General features: G+C 43.4%; 1 long non-coding RNA gene across 1 annotated transcript; it reads left to right on the forward strand.

Moving 5' to 3' along the window:
• Nucleotides 1–11,439: 11,439 nt before the first annotated feature.
• On the forward strand, nt 11,440–13,124 carry LOC141076382 (uncharacterized). Its single transcript, XR_012227475.1, has 3 exons — nt 11,440–11,679; nt 11,767–11,917; nt 12,856–13,124. It is a non-coding gene; the product is annotated as an uncharacterized lncRNA (long non-coding RNA).
• Nucleotides 13,125–23,469: the final 10,345 nt, after the last annotated feature.

Consider the following 23,469-nt stretch of genomic DNA (forward strand, 5'->3'; position numbering starts at 1 on the left):
TCGCGTGCCAGAGCCTCGCGTGTCCCTCTAGTAAGCTTGACGCATACCGCGGGGGCATGCCGGAGTCTCGTTCGTTAACGGAATTAAGCTGACAAATCGCTAGCACAACTAAAAACGGACATCCACCACCACCCACAGAATCAACAAACCTTGCAATCTGTCAATCTTTTCTGTAGCTGGCATGATTGAGGTTTCCCGGGTGGAGTCGAATTAAGCCGCAGGCTCCACTCCTGGTGGTGCCCTTCTGGACATTCCTTTAAGGTTCAGCTTTGCAACCATACTGCTCCCGGAAACCAAACACTTTGCCTTCATAGACACTGTTCAGAGGTTCGTGGGAATAATGCCGCCTAATCAGCAGTTGGCCTAATTTATGGTGGGAAGTCCGACGGTATATGATAGTCTTCGATTTCAGATTTTTACTGTTTTTTGGTATTTTACATTTCTATTCCAGTCTTTCTTGACTTCATAAGGGCATGACATGCCTATATCTGTGTCTCCTCCACCTCCTTTTACTCCTCCACCTCTTTTCCATATGTAGTTGCCGTTTTCCATATGTTATTTTTGTATTCTGAGCATTTTGTCTGCTTTGGGACACCTTTTAAGGTGTTTTGTAATTGTTTTCTATGTGTTTGTATGTGTTTGTGTTTGCCTGCTATTGTTTTCAATGGTATTCGACGTTGTTCGTCGAGCGTTCGACAAACATTCGACGAACTTGCCTCGTGTTCGACGAACCAAAACGAACTGGAACACTAGCGGGGTGGCTCAACACTACTCCTGATATATAGACGTACATTTTTAATGTTTAAACTATGCTATATATACCTGGTATCTGGTGATACTGTACCCTTTCTGCCAGGAAGTCCTCCTCCACCCACCGCTCTAAGTGTATCATTGACACCTGGAACATTGTCTCACATGTGTGATTATTTCTTGCGAATCTTCTTGTTATATTGTGGTGTGATCTATCCTGAGCGTGTGACAGTCTGTGGGTTACTCCTGCAATTTAGCTGTACATTTAAAAATTACCCCAACACTAGTGTATACAGCTCTACGCTTCTGATACATTACCCATTTACTGCTTTTTATATTCTGGTCTAATCCAAACTGACCAAGTGAGAGTTATTTTCTGGCTGTGGAAATAAATACTGAGATTGACAACAATGACCCCTACACTGTGTACAGCTGTACTCTTCAGATCAATTACCGTTTTACGGCTTTTTATATTGTGTTGTAATCCATACTGAGCCTGAGAGCGTCTGTGTCTGCCTCCTGAAATATCTACGGAGATTTAGAATGTTTAAACTATACTATATATACCTGCTATCTGATGATACTGTACACTTTTTCTACTTTTTATATTCTTGTCTAATCCATACTGAGCCTGTGAGCGTCTCTGTGTGACTGATGGTATATATAGGGAGATTGACAATCATCCTTTGACTGTACAGAGCTGTATGCTTCTGATACAGTACCATATTTCTGATGTTATTTTGGGTTCATGTTCTGCAACATTTTGAAGTTTGGTGGAAGAGGCCGTGGACGTGGGCGTGGAAGGGGCAGCTGGTGCTGATGGCGGTAGTGCATCTGCTGGTAGTGGCAAAAGCACAATAGCAGCTAAGGCAGGAGGTGTTGAGCCTGCGTCATGGTCTGGCTCCGGAATGCCTGGAAGGCTGCCTTTTCTGGGATTAGGTTAACCGCTTTTAAAGCCGGAGCATCAGGAACTGGTTTTGGCTTACATTGCCGAAACAGACTCCAGCAAATATGCCCTCCTCTTCTGAAGTTTCAAAAAAATGCAAGCACTGAGTCGTCAAGTGCTGACTCCTGGTCAAGAAGAACCCCTTTCCTTGTGTCCTTCACCCCCACCAAAAGTGAATGACGCAGCAGGCCACACTTCACATTAGTCCATGTAGCTCTTTCTATCATACCATGCCTGGGTTATCAAGTCAAATCGTGAAATCCCCAGTCCAAGATGAATCTGACATGGAGTGTGGGTCGCCAGGCAGGGTAGTGGGGTTAATCGGTACCGGGCCGGTGTCTCAGAGGGATGTGTCACTGTGGTGGTGACCCGGTCCGTGGCCCTAGGCGTCCATGCAAAGGGGTGAATAATGTTTATAGGTGAATGATACGTGACGCCACCTGTGGTTTCTGATCAGATTGACCAGCGCTGCAATGTCGCTTCTCTGGGACAGATGTTGTGGTGCAGCTAAGATGTAGAAGCCCTGCACAGGTAGGGCCGTAGTCGCAGGGCAGATGAAAGAGTTGGTAGATGGTGTGCAGTGCAGGATGTAGCAGAGCCGTGCGCCCGGCGCAGGAGAAAAATGACAGCACAGTCGTGCAGTTCCTTTACCTGTACTTGGTAAGTGCCATCCAGGACCCAGAGTACAGATGGAGAATGAGTTGGTCAGCCTGGAAGCAAATTTGGAATTCTCTCTCTGCAGATAGGTAGTGTGGCCTCCGTTCTAGCTCTTATCTGAGGTACTCGCATTACTGAGTTCACTGAAGTGCCCCCTGTTGACTCTCTTGGCAGGCAGCCGTAGCCTTTTCCTTCTAGCTCACACATGTCGCTGCTGGGGCCTCCGAGCCTTAGCTGGGAACAGAGCATTTACAGCAGCTACTTCCTCCGGTTTCTGCTGCAGGACCGTCAGTGTCCCTACAAACTCGGAGACCGGAATCCGGACCATGCACTCCAGCTAGGAGTGAGCCTTAACTCTGCTCATTCTCCAGCTCCCCTTCTCACGTCCACACACTTCCCCTTCCCTTCACAGACAACCCTAACTTCCCTCCTCCCGACCACAGAGAGCAGCTCCTCAGCAGTCAGGTTCAGAGCTCTCCCTGCTGGCCTGGAGTGGGAACTGTGTTGTGTGTTGGTTTAACTGCTAGAGAGATGCTTCGTTGCTCCCAAGCATGACGTCACACTCCCTAGGAGGAAGGTAATGCCACTGTGGCGACCGTACTCCTGGGGGCGCCACAAGTGCACTGATGCACAGCCACTGCTAGATGATTCTGCTGGTACATTGACCCAGACCACTACATTCCCCTCGCACTCTACACAGCCAGAATCTGACCCTGATGAAACTCAGGTTCCCCTTCCCACATACTATACCACCTTACACGGTGACAAAGAGGAAGGTGCAGATGAAAGTGCAGGTTCCTTGAGCAGGTGGGGGGGGCATACTCATGGGCGACGGCATTGGCACAGGGCCCCTCACAGTACGCAAAAGTGTCTCTGCCGGTGGGAGGCCACCCCCACCCGCCGTCAGACACACCGCCGTACTATGAGGGGCCCTGTGCCAGTGCCGTCGCCAACGAGTGGGCCCCCCCTGCTTGCTGAGGATCACCGCACTTGCAAAGTTGAAATGCTTACCTCTCCCTGCTCCACCGCCGTGACGTCTTCCGCATTTCCTGACAGTGACATTCTGGTCAGAGAGCGCGATGACATCACGTCTGTTCACCCTCTGCCTAAACAGTCCAAGTGCAGAGAGATGGAAGATGGGGACGATGAAGAGTCCAGAGTACAGGGATTCCCTAGCGAGGCGACTTATTTAATTGTTTTAAAGGTTGGGAGCAATTTTTGGGGAGCACTATACTCTGGAGAATGATATATGGGGCCCACCATACACTGGAGCATTCCAAAGGTGGACATCAGACACTGGAGCAGCATTTACAGGGCCCATTATACACTGGATCATTAGAAATGGGGCCCATTATATATGGAGCATTATTTGGGCCCATAAGACAGTGGAGCTTCATCCATGGGGACTAACATATACTGAAGCATTATGTGGAGCTCATCATATACTGTATGCAACATTATATGGGACCAATGATTCTGTATGGAGAAATATATGTGCCTCATTACTCTGTATGGCGCACTATGCGGTGGCCATAATACTGTATGGAGTAATATACTGTCCGTTTTTGGAGCTATTGGAGAATTTAAAATGGATATCAGTCATGTGATGTAAGAAGTGAAGTATTTTTCATTGTACTATACCACTATTTCTCTGCCGTATCAGAGGATCATGAATTGTGGCATGTGTTAAAGGAGCCCAGTGACACTCTTTGGCCCTGGGCCCACGAAAATATGGAGCCAACCCTACCCTCCCACAACTTTAGCCAAATAACCCCCAGTTTTCAATGCCTAACTATTATTATAAAGTAAATTAAGGTTGACAAGCTTAAGTAAAAAGAATTGATGTTTTTGGCATTAAAATGGGCACTGTAGGTGTGTTTCCTGTCCTCCACTCACTGCCGACTTTTCTTCCCCATTGACTTGCATTGGGTTTCGTGTTTCAGTCGGCCTTCAACTTTTCACGATAATCTGCCGATTGCTTTCGACCCAACTTTTGCGAAAGTCAGGTTTCATGAAACCCGACTCGACCTGAAAAGGCAAAGTCGCTCATCTCTAATCAGTGTACTCCAGATAAATTGCACAATAAATTCTATGATCCATTTTCTCCTGTTACCTTCGTAAATATTAAAAATTTGGGGCTAAAGCAAGATTTTTTTGGGAAAAATGTATTGCTTATTTTCACTGCTCAATGGTATATAATTCTATGAAGCACCTTTGGGTCCAAGGTGCTCACCACACCTCTAGATAAGTTCCCTTAGGAGTATAGTTTCCAAAATGGGGTCACTTATGGGGGTTTCCACTGTTTAGGCACATCAGTGGCTCTGCAAACACAGCACTACTTTAGCCAATTTTGCGTTCCAAAAATCAATTGGTGCTCCTACCCTTCCAAGTCCTGCAGTGCGCCCATACAGTAGTTCTCCCCACATATGGGGTATCGTCATACTCAAGAGAAATTGCCCAACAAATTTTGGGGTCCATTTTCTCCTGTTACCTTTGTGAAAATAAATTGGTGCTAAAGTAACATTTTTGTAAAAAAAGGTAAAATTTTAATGTTCTCCTTCCACATTGAACTAATTCCTGTGAAGCACCTGAAAGGTTCATAAACTTCTTGAATTTGTTTTGAGGAATTTGAGGGATATAGTTTTTAGGATGGTTTCACTTTCTTTTTTTTCTGTCATTTTTTTCTGTCATATAGTCTCTTCACTCACTTCAAATGTGATGTGGTCCCTAAAAAAAATGGTTTTGTAAATTTTGTTGGAAAAATGGTAAATTACTGATCAACTTTTAACCCCTCTAACTTCCTAACAAAAACAAACTATGTTTCAAAAATAGTACTGATGTAAAGTAGACATGTGTGAAATGGTATTTATTAATTAGTTTGTGTGACATAAATATATGGTTTAAGGGCATAAAAATAAAAAGTTTGAAAATTGCCAAATGTTCAAATTTTTTTTGTCAGATTTCAAATATTTTCACAAATAAAGGCAAGTGATATCTGACAAATTTTATGACAATCATTAGGTACAATATGTCACAAGAAAACAGTCTCAGAATCACGATCATCTGTCAAAGCGTTCCTGAGTTATTACCTCTTAAAGTGACTCTGGTCAGAATGTAAATAATTGGCCTGGTCAGGAAGGTGAAAATAATCTTCGGGGTGAAAGAGTTAATAAATGGGTAAAAGAGAGTAATTGTCGGAGAGTGATTTGTACAATTAAAGGACTTCTACGTGTGTGTCTTTATTAATTTTGACTATGGGGTTAGTAATGGGGGTGTCTGATAAATGCCTCTCCATTACTAATCCATGGGCTTGATGTCAGCAGACATTAAACAGCTGACATCAACCGAAAAAATTAACCCACTTCCCAACATATCAGGGCAAGTGGGGAGAGCCAAAGCTAAGCACCAGAATTGGTGCATCTAATGGATGCGCCATTTTTCTGGAGGCCAAGGGCTGGTGTTCTTAGTTTGGGAGGTGGTCACTATCCATGGCTTCTTCCAAGGTATTAATATCAGCCTGCAGCTGTCGGTTTTAGTCTTTGCTGGTTACTAAAAATAGGGGTGGACCCCACATCATTTTTTTGGGGGGGTTCTCCTTTTTACTAACCAGTAAAGGCTAAGCAGTAAGTAAGTAAGCAGTAGAAGTAAGCTGTTATTAATAGGCTGGGAATCTTTATGGCTATTTGCCTCTACCCAGAATAATAACAACAGCACCTAGATGTCTGTTTTCCCTCAGCTGGATATAAAAAATACCCAATGCCTTTATTTATTTTTATTTATTTAATACATGCCAAACACATACGGTAGGTGCTTACTACAATTGTCATCAGCGCCACCTGGTTTCGCTGATCACAGGAAGACGAGGCGACGATGATGAGAGTTGTAGCTAATGCTATTCCCAGGTAGCGTGTGCCGACTATAACTGTCATCAGCATCGCCTGGTCTCCCTGATAAGAGGGAAACCAGGCAACAATTATGAAAGCAAGCAAAACCAAAGGAAAAAAACAATATGTGTATATACCCTAATGAAAATAAATAAGTAAAAAAGAAAGTGCGTTAAATAATTAACATAGGGTACTTGGTAAACACTGTTTTGATCAAAAAAGTATAAAGCTGTCCTCCCATAGGCGTGGAGTGCAGTGAATATTCATTCCCTTTAGTAGCGGGCACATGTGACTACCGAGCCACTGCAGCTGCTGGCATCAGAACAAGACGCTGCGAGGGAGTGTAGGGAAGATAAGTAGGATGTTTTTTTTTTTTTAGGTTTTTCTGATAGGGCCATGTATAGCAGGATAGGGATGAGGGGTCCATGCATACAAGGATGAGGATGAGGAGGCCATAAATACCAGGATAGGGATGAGTGGGGCATGCATACCAGGATAGGGATGAGGGCACCATGCATACCAGGATGGGGATGAGGAGGCCATGCATAACAGGATAGGGATAAGGAAGCCATGCATACCAGGATAGGGATGAGGGTGCCATGCATTCCAGGCTTTTACTCGAGTGAATACATTTTCCCATTTTTTTTGTGTAAAATTAGATGCCTCGGCTAATATTCGCGTCAGCTTATACTCGAGTATATATGGTATATAAAGCTTTTTACATAAAGCAAATAATTAAAATCTGTAGCACAGCTATAATTTTTATAGGGACTAAGTACCCTACATGAATGTATACAATGGGGAAAATAAACATTTGACACACTGCTGATTTTGCATGTTTTCCCACCTACAAAGAATGGAGAGGTCTGCAATTTTTATCGTAGGTACACATCAACTGTGAGAAACTTGAAAGATTTGGAGAAGATCTGTATGGAAGAGTGGGCCAAAATCCCTGCTGCAGTGTGTGCAAACTTGGTGAAGAACTACAGGAAATGTCTGAACTCTGAAATTGCAAACCAAGGTTTCTGTAAGAAATAATATACAAAATATTAAGGTTTTTTTTTCTATTATATTAATTACTTATTTCATACAGGAAAATGCAAATTAATTATGTAAAAGTCATACAATGTGATTTTCTGGAATTTTTTTTAAGATTCTGTCTCACACAATTGAAGTGTACCTACAAAAAAATTATAGACGTCTTTATTCTTTGAAGATAGGACAACTTGCAAAATCTTCAGTGTATCAAATACTTACTTACCCCACCGTACATATTTTCATTTCATTGGAGAGTTTGTTACATTGCGTAGCTCAGGCTTTTGGTTCCTCTACCAAGTGTGAGTTCCTTTTATGCAAATCCATCGGGGACAGGGAGCTGCTAGCAATGAAGTTGGCCTTTTCCGAGTGGAGTCATCTCCTGGAGGGAGCCAGGTTTCCCTTCCAGGTGTATACGGACCATAAAAATCTGGTCTATTTACAAACGGCCCAGCGCTTGAACTCTCGTCAAGCTAGGTGGTCGCTCTTCTTCTCCCGCTTACGCTTCACCTTGCACTATCTCTCTGGAGAGAAATACGTTCGTGCGGATGCTCTCTCGTGCAGAGGAAGGGGAGGCTGAGCCACGGCTAATTCTCCCTTCGGAGAATTCCAGAATGCTGTAGCTAAGCCCCTGATGGGGGTGCCGGCAGCTGATAGGGCTAAAATGGGGTGACATATTCCCTTTAACTATTTTGTGCGATATTACTCTCTAATTTAAGGGTATAAAAATTAAAAGTTTAAAAATTGAGAAAGTTTCAACATTTCCGCTTCTTTTTCACAAATAAACGCAAGTCATATCGAAGAAATTTTACCCCTAGCATAAAGTACAATATGTCACGAGCAAACAATCTCAGAATCACTGGAATCCGTTGAAGCGTTCCAGAGTTATTACCTAATAAAGTGACAGTGGTCAGAATTGTAAAAATTGGCCTGCTCATTAAGGCTGTGTGCACACGCTGCGGATTTTGCTGCGGTTCCGCTGCGGTTTTGGCCGCTGCGGATCCGCAGCAGTTTCTGCTGCGGTGTACAGTACAATTGTTTTCTATGAGAATTCAAAACCGCTGTGCACATGCTGCGGAAAAAACCGCGCGGAAAAGCTGCGGTTTATTTTCCGCAGCATGTCAATTCTTTGTGCGTTTCTGCCGCGGTTCCGCACCCATAGGACTTCATGGACTTTGTAAAATCCGCATAAAAACCGCAGATCTAAAAAGATCTGCGTTTTTTCCTGCGGATTGGGTGCAAAAAACCGCAGCGGAATGGGGGGAAATGATGTCAAGGCGGGAGGAAGTGTAGTGTGTGGGCGGAGTATAGTGTGCAGTGACAAGATTTCTGGCAAGATGGACAGCTACCGTCGCATGGAGATGGACGTGGGGCGTTTGATAGACTTGGTATGTATGTATGTTTGTATGTATGTATGTATATATGTATGTGTCTATCTGTGTGCGTCTCCATGCGACGGTAGTGCGACAATTGTGCTCAATCGCCGCATGGGCCTGCTGCTCCCATCCGGCCATGTGATGGAAGAGTAGGCCCTGCGGCCACCGAGCACAATTGTACAGTGCTAAACACGTAACAAAACACATAACATACATGTAACAGACATTACATTCAACATACATGACATGACATACAACACAAAACATATACTGTATACTCACCATCCAGGCCCCGCCATCTTGTTCCCAGAAGCCCTCGCTCCCCTCGTTCTTGAATAAAGTTTAAAAAAAACCTTTCCCCCAAAAAAATAAAATGTCAGCAGAAAATAAACAAAAAACAAAGGTCCCACGGCGATCGGAAGTATTCGGGCGAGTTTTCCGGTGTTCGGCCGCTCCGGGACCTCGCTTTACAGCTCTTCTGCTGCGTGTGACCTTTCCCACGCAGCAGTGCCGTAAATGAGGTTACCGGAGTCACTGAACTCTGGTAAACTGTAGGCACATGCGCAGTTACACACTGCAGGAGCAGAGCTCCTGTCAGTGTGTTTCTGGTGACATGGAGAATGGTCACATCTACTGATGTGACTGTTCTCCATGATTGATCGACGTGGGACACTCGTTTAAATGGACTGCGACGGAACGGTAGGTATCTTAGTTGTTTTTTTTTTTTTTTTTTCTCTAGGTGATCGATGGCATCCCAAATGGATTGAGCGTGCAATAAAATTTTGTCAAAAACAGTGGTTTTTATTTGAATAAAAATTATTATTTAATGTGTCTGTGTGTTTTTTTCCATTCTTTATAATTGGATTAATAATGGATCGGCGTCTAATTGACGCCTCTCCATTATTAACCGGGCTTAATGTCACCGATCAAAGGTGACATTAACCCCCTTTATTACCCCACATCCCGCCGACGTGGTGCGGGATTGGGAAGAGAGGGGCTAAGTGCCAGAATTGGCGCATCTTATTGATGCGCCATTTCTGGGGAGGCTGCGGCCTGATATTTGTAGCCGGGGGGGGCAATATCCATGACCCCTTCCTCGGCTATGAATATCAGCCCGCAGCTGTCTGCGTAGCCTTTCTGGCCCTAAAATATGGGGGACCCCTACGTCATTTTTTTTGGGGGGTCCCCCTTTTTTTTAGAGCCAGAAAGGCAACGCAGACAGCTGTGGGCTGATCTTCATAGCCTGGGAAAGGGGACATGGATATTAACCCCTTCCCAGGTTGGAAATATCAGTTTGCAGTTGTCTGCTTAGTCTTTCTGGCCCTAAAATATGGGGGACCCCTACGTCATTTTTTTTGGGGGGTCCCCCTTTTTTTTAGAGCCAGAAAGGCAACGCAGACAGCTGTGGGCTGATCTTCAAAGCCTGGGAAAGGGGACATGGATATTAACCCCTTCCCAGGTTGGAAATATCAGTTTGCAGTTGTCTGCTTAGTCTTTCTGGCCCTAAAATATGGGGGACCCCTACGTAATTTTTTTTGGGGGGGTCCCCCTCTTTTTTTAAAGCCTGAATGGCTACGCAGACAGCTGCGGCAAGATATTTAACACCTGGTAATCATCCTGCAGCTGTCTGCATAGGCTTTGTGGGCCAAAAAAATAGGGGGAACAGCACGTATTAAGTTTAGCTTTTGGTAATTTTTTAAAATAGCAAGATAAGCTTCCCACAAATACCCTGTTCCCTGCCTTGAGAGGCCACGATCTCGTTTGCGAGATAGCTGCATAGTCACAACTTTTGTGACGTAACAGCGATCTCACCAGCAAAATCGCTGTGTGTGAGAGCGCTCAGCGAGCGGCACCCCTGCCGGTATCGCTGATCGCTCTGGGAAATCTATGGACATTTCTTTGGTCGATGGTCTCCCACTGGCCAGCACGCATCGCTGCGTGTGACAGGCTGGAGACCAGCGATCAGGTTTAAAAAAAAAAATAAAACTCGAAAAAATATTGTGATTCTCACCTTACGATGTCCCGCGCAGTCTTCCGGCCTCTCTCCACGCTCCGGTCACAGTGATCCTTTGCACGAATGAGCGCGAGACGTCGTTGCCGCGAGACCGTGACATTCTCGCGGTCATTCTCGCAAAGGATCACTGGTACCGTAGCGTCAAGATAGGCCGGAATACTGCGTGGGACATCGGAAGGTGAGAATAAAAAGATTTTGTATTTTAATACAATTTTTAACGGGTGGACAGCGATGCCGTCCGCTCGGCATCGCTGTGATGATCGCTGGTGAAGCTGCCTGTGTAACAGCTCACCAGCGAGCACATAGCGACTTACTAGCGATCCTGACACCTTGATATCGGTGTCGGGATCGCTGGTAAGTCGCTTAGTGTGACGGGGCCTAGGCCACAGCTGTCTGCTTTGCCTTTCTGAGCAAAAAATATAGGGGGACCCCACGTCAAAATTATTTTAGGCCTCCCAGGAATTTTACAGCCAGAAAAGAAACGCATACAACTGTGGCCAATCAGAGCCTCAAAACAGGCCATGTTTATGAACCCCAACCCAGCCTCCATTTAACATCCCATAGTTGTCTGCTATGCATTTCTGGCACCAAAATATAGGGTGGACGTTGCATCTACATACAAGTTTGCACTCAGAAAGGAAACGCAGACAACTGCGGGTTGTTATTAATAGCCTATGAAAAGGCAATGAGTATTATCCCCTCACTCACATTCGAAAAATATGAAGCCGCTAACGTATGGCTACTTTTAGTAGCTATGCAATATCAGTGCTCACTACCTAAATTAGTTGTTATGGCTTATATGTAAATTTTTGTTTTTTAGATTTTTATTAGTGTAACTGATATAGTTCCTAATTCCATTTTCTATTTGTGTGTAGGTGCGTGATTACCCATCCCTTTGGGACCCGGCAGACAGGCTGTACAAAGATCGTGGCAACAGGGATCGTTGCTGGGCCAAAATTTTAAGTGATCTGTACCCTGACTGGCACTCCTTTACAAAAGCCACACAGTCACAAATTGGTAACTAACTTTTTCAGGATTATTTTTGTTCTCACTTGTTATTAAAGCAAAAAAGGTGGTAAAAATCTTGTTGTCTTTCTTTTGTAGACAGTGATGTCAAACAACGTTGGCGTTCGGTTCGGGACAGGTTTAATAAATTCATTGCCAGCTGTCAAAAAAGTGGCGCATCCCCAACCAGCAGAACATTTCCGTACTTCCAAGAACTTCAGTTTCTCATCACCAGCCGGACATTGCGAAGGTAAGTTTACGCCAAAAAAAAATACCGCATTCAAACAGTTTTCTTTATTTCAATTACTTCTCGGATATAGAAATTTTACATCTTTTTAATTTTCTGAAATGCTTAGCACACTGATGGTTCCAGTTACTCCTTGGAAATTGTCTTCCACCTGTCTTTAAGGAGTTTACACAGATGCTTAGCACTTGTTTGACTTCACTCTGCGGGCCAACCTCAACCCACACCATCTTGTTTGGGTTTAGGTCTGGTAACTGTGGAGGCCAGGTCATCTAGCGTAGCACCTTACACAGGCTGGAGGTGTGTTTCTGGTCATTGTCCTGTTGACTACACAAATTATGTCCCAACGAACAGCAAACCGGATGTAAGAGCATGCCGCCTAAAGATTCCGTGGTAGCCATGCTGGTTCACAATGCCATACATTTCGAAATCCACAACAGTTTCACCAGCAAAGCACCCCCACAGCATCACACCTCCTCCTCCATGCTACACGGTGTTAAACAAGCATTGCAAGTCCATCCGTTCACCTTTGTCATTGTATACTCCCTTCGTACTGATTCTACAATTTTCATTATAATGAAAATACATAAAAGTCTTTGAATGAAAAGATGTCTAAGAACTTTTGGTCTCTATTGGACATCTTCACTATGCGTTATAAAGTGCTTGTGAAGCTCCAATAAATTCTGACATGTGCAGCAGCTTCTAACAATACTGCATGTTTCGCTGCCATTTGTTGGCGCTGATTGACAGCAAAGATAATTTGCACTGTGTATATATAGCACGCACTGATTCCAAATGAGTAAAATACAAACATGCGTTATAATCATGCAATGTAAAATGGGGCACCGCAGTTGTCATGAAATTTTTTTGTAGTTGGCCAAACAGTTTGTCCGAATAAAATATGTAATTTTTAATCCTCATGTTTTTCTTTTTTCTCTCAACAGCACTCAAGGGAACATAATTGAAAACGTCAATGAATCAGAAGATGGAGCAGGGTCTTGTGAGGCAGGTGACATCTCGGCACCATGTCGCAACACAACTTCTGATGTAGCCCCATCTTCATCAGCTGCCGAAACATCTGTTTCTGCAGCTGATGAACCATTGGGTTCCTCAGAAGCATGTGTAGCCACTGCCTTTCCGGTGTCTGGAGAGCCGAGCAAAAAAAGAACCAAAAAAAAACACATTGACACCACCTTAAAGGCATCCTCGGACACACTAGATTTGATTAAAAAAACCACAAGCGAGGATGAATTTGATTTCTTCGGCATGACAATTGCCAATAAAATTCGAAGCTTGACACCGGAGAGGCAGTCTATATTAATGACAATGGTGCAGATGTCAATCACTGCTTTACAGGACCCTGCTCCAATAGCATCATACACTAATATTTTAATGGGCGTTTTTAACCTGTTCCGACCCACACCACCCACCCAACAGCAGCGGCCAACGGAGTATAGGCCAACAAATAACACCAATTACTTTTCTGACTCAGGCAGCTCCCAGGCCAACTATCCGTATACCCCTGAGTACCACTATCTCCCCTAATAGTTACTGTCAATGGTGCACAAAATCCCCCAAAAAATTTGTGTTGTTTAAAAATGTCCGTTTTGGAGTTCTTCAAATGTAATAATATTTGGCTGTATTTCTAGTTTTTCGATGCCAACAATTTATATATTGTTTTCTAAATAAAAAATATTGTATTTACAATTTGTTAGTTTTTTTTGGGTCAGATTAATGTAAATGCAGTGATCTCTGCCTGTCATGTGTCGAGAATCAAAGGACTATGGGCGGGAGGGTCAAAAAGGTGGTTGATGCTGCAGAAACTGTAGGATTTCCAGCCAATGTACTGTGTGTAGGCTTTGAAGAATGAAAATGAGGTAAAATAAATGAAACACACACCATCAATACAGAATCAGAATTGGTTTTATTGATTAATACAACCAAATTTTTTTTTCAAAATTTTAAAAAAGTTTATCACTACAACTTGAGTGGTCCTTTCTTTTGTGACACTCTGTTCTTCCATCTTTCACTGCTGGTCAGGCTGCCCAACACCAGCACAGGAGTATTGCCAATGCACGGCACCTTCGGGACTCATAAAATAGTCAGTAAAGGTTTCTCTCACACGCACACCAGAGTTGGATGGTCTTCCCAGACACACGTTGCGCAGCTGATTACATTGTGGCTGCTGGTACTCCAAATCTACCTCTGAGCTGTACTCCCGAGCATAGTTATGTAGTACACAGCAGGCCTTAATCACAGCATCAACGGTGTCAGTATCCAACTGGATGGCAGTATGAAAGATTCTCCACTGACTAGTCATGATCCCGAAGGTGCATTCCACATATCTGCGTGCACGACTCAGCCGATAATTAAAAATCCTCCGCCGGTCATCCAGTCCCCTTCGTGGGTATGGGCGCAGCAGGGTTGTCGTTAAGGAAAACGCCTCATCCGATACCATCACAAAGGGCACTGGATCTGTGGAACCCGGCAAAGGTCTTGGGGCTGGGAGCGTTCCGCCATCTTGAAGAATTTGCTGACCAATCTGTGATGATCGCAACACCCGAGAATCCCCAGTACTACCATAGGCACCAACGTCAATGGCAACAAATTTGTAATGTGCATCAGCCACCGCCATCAGGACCACCGAAAAATACTTCTTATAATTAAAGAAGCGTGATCCTGATCGTGGTGGCTGCTGAACCCTCACATGTTTACCATCAACTGCACCTATGCAGTTTGGGAAATTGGCCACAGACTGAAAGCCTGCTGCGACCTGCAGCCAAGTCTCCTCGGTTGGGGAAGGCATCACCATGGGCTGCAATTTCTGCCAGATCACGTTACATGTGCACCTCACAATTTGAGAGATGGTGGATTTACCAACTCTAAATTGGAGGTGTAGGGATGTATAGCTCTCTCCTGTGGCCAAAAATCTGCAAAGAAAAAGAAAAGCAATATTAGAAACGTTAGCAAAACAAGTAATTAAACATGTTTAACATATTCCCATTTAAGAGACTACATGAAAAAATGTTAAAAAGATATCAATGTCCATCTATGTGTAAGTGACGTGTGAAAGAGCCTCAATCACATACAAACCAAAAAATATATACTTACCGCAAGGTGATGAGCAGCCTTTCCTCAGCAGTGATCGCCTTCCTCATTATGGTGTCCGCAAAGGTCAGATGTGGTGCCAATATATGTAACAATCGGTCGAATGCCGGGATGGACAGCCGACAAAACAAGATGAATTTGTCCGGATAGCTGAAATGATATCATGACCAACATTTTAAATTCATAATGATAATATTTGAAGAGACGGATTAAAGATATTTTGAACTTACCGCCTCAAATCTTGGTAAAGGACATAAAAATGCCCCTTCTCCTGTCGCTCAGCTACAAGCGGGTGCACCCACATCCGTCTGTTCCTCTTCCTCCTTCGTCGCTCCTGCAACTAAAATACAAATAAATGTTACGCAAAAACAAAGAGGCAATGTGCACACATAGCATATTAGCTGGCCAAACTTCAGCACAACTTAAAGAAACTCGCACCGCTGCCTATTCTGCATCTGTCCTAAAGACAGCATGTTCCCAAAAAAAAAAAAAAAAAGGTCCCCCACTAGACAAAACGGCAACTGAACGGAAGATGCCGTGAGCGTGGTGAGCGGCTCAAAGGACCACATAGTCCGACGGAGGATGAGTATATCACTGGGTTTTTTTTTATATATATTGGTTACCAGATTAATTTATCCTGGTCTGGAACACAGTAACCACTACTCCAGACCATGGGTACCATCCGAACATAAAGCAGTAAATTAAAAGGATGGTTTCCACTCCTATGGCAGAATTCTTGCCACCATTATGAAAAAAAGTGAGATGCTGAATATTTAGCCACTACCATAGGAGTGGTTCAGAAGCAATTTTGTCAAAAACCTTAGCCACCCTGGCGAGGAATACGGACGGGTGAGAGGCGCTTAAAACACGCATTAGACACGGACCAATGATTCTCTATGGGGTCCCTCGCACCAGGCGTATATTTCTCCTCCGTATCCTACGCTCCGTGCCAATGACAGCATGCTGCGATTGTCAGCGTACTACGCCAATAGTACTCCAATGCATTGCAACTGATGATTAACGCATGCAAGCACTATACCCTGCGGCCGCCATGGTAACGATAGGGAAGCATTGCAGATGCGACCTATAGCGCATGATGTGCTGCACAATAAAACGTAAGGTGAAACCAGCCTTACCTCCTCTCTGTGGCGATTAATGTTTTGCAGCATAAACCACATCAAAAGGATTCGATATGGCCTGCGGAGCAGGCACCGCTGTGTGATCTGGTTCTCGGCCATCAGGGCACTATACTGGGCACTTGAATGCTGGATGTTTGTGCTGATACTTGCTTTTGGCTAGCAAAATGGAGAATGGTGGGGGTTGGCCAAGGAAATGACATCACCTTTTTTTTTTTCCTCATTCAAGTTGCCATAACTTTATGTATGTTGTCTGCTTTGCAAAGCGCAGTCAAAACTGCACCAAAAACCGCACTCAAAAACCGCAAGAAAACCGCATGAAAACCGCACCAAAAACCGCATCAAAAATGCAAAAAACGCACCAGAAACCGCACATGCGTTTTCCAGCGATACGTGCGGTTTTCGATGATGAAAAAACCGCAGCAAAATCCGCAGCGTGTGCACACAGCCTAAGGTGAAAACAGGCTTCTACTCAAAGGGGTTAAGAAACCCTGAAATGGCAAAACAGCAGAAAACTCCAGAAGTGACCCTTCCTGTGGAATTCATCATGGGTGTAATGAGCATTCTTTAATCCTCAGGCAATTCACAGAATTGTAGAATTCTGACCTGTGTCGTTTTGTATGATAATAACTCTGGAACGCTTTAACGGATCCCATTGATTCTAAGACTGTTTTTCCATGACATATTTTACTTCATGTTAGTGGTAAATTTAGGTAGATACTTTTTGCATTTACTTGTGAAAATAATGGAATTTTGGCAAAAAAGTTGAAAATGTAGCAATTTTCAAACACGTAATTTTTATGCCCTTAAACCAGATAGTTATATAATACAAAATAGTTAATAAATAATATGTACCACATGTCTACTTTACATAAGCATCATTTTGGAAACATAATTTTTGTTTTGTTTTGTTAGCAAGTTAGAAGGGTTAAAGGGACCGCATCACATTTGAAGTCACTTTGAGGTGCCTATATGACAGAAAACACCCCCAAGATGATGCAATTTTAAAATCTGCATCCCTCAAAGTGCTCAAAACCACATTCAAGATGTTAATTAACTCTTCAGGTGCTTCACAGCAACTAAAGCAATGTGGAGAGAAAAAAAATGAACATTTTACTTTTTACCTAAATAAAAAATATTGATTTTGCCCTATATTTTTCATATTCATTTGTTGTGCAATTTTTCCTGAGCACACCGATACCCCATATGTGGTGGAAAACTACTGTTTGGGCATATGGCAATACTCAGAGGGGAAGGAGCGCCATTTAACTTTTGAAGAGCAAAATCTACTGTAATCAATAGTGGATGCCATGTCGTGTTTGGAAAGTCCCTGAGGTGCCTAAACAGTGAAAATCCCCCCACAAGTGACCCCATTTTGGAAACTAAACTCCTCAAGGAACTTTTCTAACGGTCTGGTGAGTATTTTGAAATCACAGATGCTTCACAGAACTTTTTAACGTTGAGCCGTAAAAATGAAGGGAAAAAAAAAAGAAAATTGACTGACTGTACAATTTGCTGTAAGTATTGCTGTTTGAGTGCACGGCAGGGCTTGGAACGGAAGGAGTGCCATTTAACATTTGGAGTACAAAATTGGCTGGAATAAATAGCGGTCACCATGTCGCATTTGCCCCTGATGTGCCTAAACAGCAGAAACCACCATAAGTGACCCCATTTTACAAACTACACCTCTAAATAAATTCATCTTGGGGTGCAGTGAGCATATTGACGCCACATGTACCTCACAGAATTTTATGCCATTAAGGGCTGAAGAGAGATCAATTACATTTTTACCACTAAAATGTTGTTTTAACCCCAAGCTTTTAATTTTTATAAGGGCTAATAAGAAAAAAAGGACCTCTCAATCTGTTGTGCAATTTCTCCAGAGTGTGTCAATACTCTACAAGTAATCAGTAACTACTTTTCAGGCACAATGGAAAGCTCAGAAAGATGCATTTTGAAGTGCAGATTTGGCTGTTATGGTTTGAGTGTACTATGGCCCACTGGGAGAGCCCCTGAGATGCCATAACAGCAGCATCCCCCATAAATTACACGATTTTCAAACTACACCTCTCAATAAATTAATCTAAGGGTGTAGTGGTCATATTGACACCACAGGTACTTCACAAGTAACGAAAAAAAATTACATTTTTAGCACAAAAATTTTGTTTTAGCCCCAGATTTTAAATTTTCACATGGGGATATGAGTAAAAAGGGCACCAAAATTTGTCATACAATTTCTGCTGAATGTGGCAACACCCCATATGTGGCTGTACAGTACTGTTTAGCCACACGGCGTGACAGAAAGAGCATTATTTAACTCTTGGAGCACAAATTATCATAGACTAGTTTGCGGACTCCATATACAGAGCCTTTAGTGGCAGAAGAGCAGAATGCCCCCTCAAGTGACCCTATTTTACAAATTACACCCTTCTGGTAATTTATCTGCAGTTGTAGTGAAGATTTATTTTTTTTTAATTTGTTTTTATTCAAAATACTATTATACAACATTAGCACAAATGTACAACACACCCTTTATTTGACTGGTTCAACTGTGACTTGCTAACTGTGTGGCTTCCCAAGCCTGCCAATCCCTAGTGAACTTCTGTAAGGCGCTATTTTTGTGGGCTAGCATTTTTTAAAAAATAAACGTATTATTAACCGCTTGAGCTATGGCCTCTTTCTTAGGAATATCATCTTTTTTCCACTGTTTAGCTAATAGGAGTCTTGTCGATAACACAATTTGAGCCGTTTCCACTCTGGAGCACGGGTGGGAATGCATGTATGTTTAAGAGGAGGAGCACCACCTCGGGAGTCGTCTGGATGGTCTGTCCCACTACAAGTGAAATAAGTCTAAAGGAGTGATCCCACAGAGAAGTTATAAGTGGACAATCCCAAAATATATGCTATAAGGACCCCACCTGATTACAGTTTCGCCAACATAGGTGTGAGGTGTTGGGAAACATGGAATGGAGCTTCACGGGAGTAAAATACCAGCGAAGTATCAGTTTCAAGTGTGATTCAAAGTGGGCCGCGCATCTAAACGTCCGTCCTGCCAATTTAATTGCTCTTAACCAGTCCTTGTCAGGTATGGCTTTACCGAGGTCTTTTTCCCAAGACATGAAGGGTGTAGATTTTACAAATCTGCTCTTATGTCACAAGGAATCATAAAGGGGTCTCAAGCCCATATCTAGGGATGAGGAAGATGAGAGGGTCCTAATAATATCACTATTAACCCAATATGGGAAGTTTAGATATTTCTTTAAAATGTATTGTACCCGGAGATATGAGAAATGGTCTTTAAAGGTCAAGCAAAACCTATTTTTCAACTGGGCAAAGGGTAAAAGAGTGCGATCTTCAACTATATCGCTTAATACCGTGATCCCGCCTATCTTCCAATGGTACAGGTCAAGGTCCTCTGATAACACCTCCAGAAGTTCTAAAGGTGCCTCCAGAGGCAATGCAGGGGTGTGTGTCTAAGTGGAGGAGTGAACCTGAAGCCAATTAGACAGGGAGTGCTTAGTCAGTGGAAGGAGGGCCCCCAGGTTCCGTGGGTCAACCAGAGCTGCCCATAGCACCGCCTTGAGATCGTGTGAGGCTGCAAAATGTGCCTCTATTTGGGACCACCTACTTGGAGGGTCGTGATTCCACCAGTTCTTCAACCGGCTGAGTTGAATTGCTATATAGTAATCGCTCACATTAGGGAGTCCCACCCCCCCACTGGCTTTGCGCATTGCAACAAATGTCTTGACAACCGAGGCTGCTTTCCTCCCCAGATGAAGGCATTCAGGAGCTTATGAGAACGCTGAAAAAACACCTTCGGAGGTGATATCGGCACCGTGCGAAATAAATATAACATTTTGGGCAATGATAACATCTTAAACAGTGCAATACGACCCACCCAGGAGACTTCAAATTTCCGGAGTCTGCTCATCTCATTCTCATTCTCAATATCTGCTAGTAGGGGGAGGTAATTGGCTTTGTACAAATTAGTGGAGGATGATGTTATCAACATTCCCAGGTATGAAATTTGCTCCATCTGCCAGTCCATCCTCATAATGGCCTTAAGGTGTTTCAACTGCGGTAATGGTATGTTAAGGGGTAGAATTTGAGATTTATTCTCATTAATTTTGTAGTAAGATAGGAGGCCAAATTTTTCAATAATTTCTAGAGCTGCCGGCAAAGACTCCAGGGGGTGTGCTAACGTCAATATCACATCATCAGCATACAACGTGATGCAATGAGATTGTTTCCCCACCTCTATGCCCCAGATGTCTGGACTTTGTCTGATTGCTTGGGCAAGAGGTTCTAAAGCTAAAATCAACACTGGGGGGGGGACACCCCTGCCTAGTGCCATTTGTAATGGGGAATGCCTCTGACATGGTATCATTCACAAAAACCCTTGCCAACGGAGCAGAATACAGAGCTTTAATAGCAGTCAGCACCCGACCCCCAAACCCCATACGCTCCAGAACCAAGAAGACAAACGACCATCTCACTTGGTCGAATGCCTTCTCGGTGTCTAAGGCCACTACCACCGCTGGCGTTCCCCTTCTATTTATTATAATTATCAAATCACTTACTTTACTGGTGTTGTCAGCTGCAGTCCGCCCTTGCACAAAACCAGACTGGTCTGGGTTAATAAGGAAAGGAATGATAGGTGTCAATCTCAGAGCAATACACTTAGCATAAATTTTAACATTAGTGTTTAACAATGAAATCTGGCAGAAGTTTTGGGGCACCTCCGGTGGCTTTCCCTGTTTTGGGAGTGTGATCACAGTAGCTGTCAGCATTTCTTTTGGGAAGCTCCCTTCATTTGCTGCTAATTGTAGGGTTTTGCATAAGTGTGGGACTAAGGTCTCCTGGAAAACTTTATAGTACAAGTTTGTAAGACCGTCCTGGCCAGGGGCCTTTGCCTCTGGGAGAGAGTTAATCACTTTGGTCAATTCAGTCTCCGTCAAAGGTGCGTTTAAAATTTCTAACTGGTCTGGTGCAAGAGTTGGGAGATTAATGCTTGACAAAAACAGATTTGTATCAGGGGCTGTTGGGCCATGGAGGTCTTCTCTTGGATCAAAGTTATACAAAGAAGCATAGTAATCCTTAAATTTATTGGCAATTTCCTGATGAATGTATATCTTAGAGTCGGGAGATAAGTTCCTCAAAAAGGGGATCTTAGTTTTAGAAGTTTTAATTTTCACTCTGGATGCTAGCAGTTTTCCCGCTTTATTATTTTGGGAGTAGTAATGGGCTCTGGTGATCATAATTGTCTAAGAGTAATTCCCGCAATTCCAGTCGAAGATCATGTAGTTTACACATTTGGGCAGAGGATGGGGCTCTTTTATTCATGTATTCCAGTGAACTGATCTATGCTGTAAGGTCTGATAAGCGTTTTTCTTTTTGCTTTTTAAGGATATGGCCTATTTTAATAAAGTGGCCCCTGATAAATGCTTTATGTGCATTCCATACATGGAAGTAATTAGTGACCAAGTCCGCATTGAGCTCAAAGTATTCTTTAAGAGCTACTTTTGTTTGTGCCACTAAATTGTTTTTTTTTTTAGAATAAAGGGGTTTATCTTCCACGGGGAGTAAAGGGGGCACTCAGATTCTTCCCGAATAGACATCTTTATGGGGGCGTGATCCAACCAAGTTATTCTACCTATTTCTGATGAGTTGACCTTATTAAGGAGAAACCTGCTAACCAAGAATAGGTTTATCCGGGAATAGAAGTGATGTACCTGTGAAAAGTAGGTATAGTCCTTCTCACATGCATGAAGAACCCTCCATATGTCATATAGATCCTCCTGAAAGGCTAAGGGGGGGAGAACAGGCGGCCCCCTGGAGACTGGAGTGGAAGAGTCCAGAGAATTATCAAAAACACAATTAAAATCCCCACATAGGATTACGTGGCCCTGTTTAACCTTATTGATTCTAGTTAATAACTTGATAAATCTAGTCTGCGCTTGGTTTGGAGCATAAATGATGGCTATAGTATATAAAACATTACTTATGGTGCCCACTTGTATGAGGTATCGACCTGCAGGGTCAAGTTCTAGATAAGTCGAGGAGAAAGCAACAGACCCCTTGATAGCTAACATCACTCCTCTCTTTTTTTTCGAGAAATTCGATTGGACCACATATGGAAAGAGCCGATGAGATTGTCTGTGGGAATCTTTCTCCAATAAGTGCGTCTCCTGGGCACAAAACACCTCACATTTAGCTGCGACCGCCTCTTTCCACATATAAGATCTTTTATGAGGGCTGTTTAGGCCTCTAACATTAAGTGAGCATATTGTAATAACCTTATTATAAACATATGGATGCTAGTATGACTAATGGGTTGCCCATTACACCTGTCAGAATTCCCTGCAAAGCAGGAAAATGCTAGACCCGAATAAACCACAGGTATGCAAAAGGATAGAAAAAAACAAAAACCAAACACAATGCAAACTAATAAAATCAGAAGTAAAGTCATAAAACAGACCGAGGACTGCACTTTGGTCCACAAAACGCGGGAGTAGGAAATCCGCGGGGGATATATCACTGTCCGCACCAACCAGTCAGGATGCCACCCTTGTTAAAAGATAGTAAAATATAGATAATGATTATATCTTCAGCGCCTGTTTCTTTTTGGGAGGACTTTCTGCCATGTCTCCTCTGCCCTTACAGGCGGCTCTCTTTGTTTCTGAGGTTGTTCCTGCACTTGTATAACCCAGGTATGAAGCAAATCTCTTCCTCTTTCATATGAAGAGACAGTATGCCACAATCCTTTGTTGCTAATGAGCAATTTCTTGGGGTACCCCCACCTGTACGCCATCTGAGATTCTCTGAGGGCTGCAGTGATGGGATTCATTAGTCTGCGGGAGCGCTGTGTCTCTGCGGAGAGATCATAAATTTTGATTTGGTGGAAAGGTGAAGGTAGAGATCCTTTCTTTCTGGAATAAGACAGAAGTTCCTCTTTAATATGATAGCAATTAATGCGTGCAACAATATCCCTCGGAGCAGTGTCTGGCAAGTGGCTTGGGCGAGATACTCTGTGCGCTCGATCAATAATTAGCTCATATGGTGAGCAGGAGGGGACCACCGCTTGGATTAAATCTTGCACATAACCCCTCAGCTCAGAGGGTGTGGTGGTTTCTGGTACCCCCCTTAATTTCAGGTTGTTCCTGGGGTTACGATCCTCCAAGTCCACAAGTTTATTATATATGGCTTCTATGTCTTCTGCTATGTCATTGTGAGAGTCAATAAGGTTGTTATGGGAAGATGCATGTTCTCCCATTTTGTCCTCCACATGGGACACTCTCTCCTCCACCTCCTGAA

The sequence above is a fragment of the Dendrobates tinctorius genome, unplaced genomic scaffold (assembly GCF_039654945.1).
Source record: "Dendrobates tinctorius isolate UK_male_01 unplaced genomic scaffold, ASM3965494v1 ptg000015l, whole genome shotgun sequence".
NCBI lineage: Eukaryota > Metazoa > Chordata > Amphibia > Anura > Dendrobatidae > Dendrobates > Dendrobates tinctorius.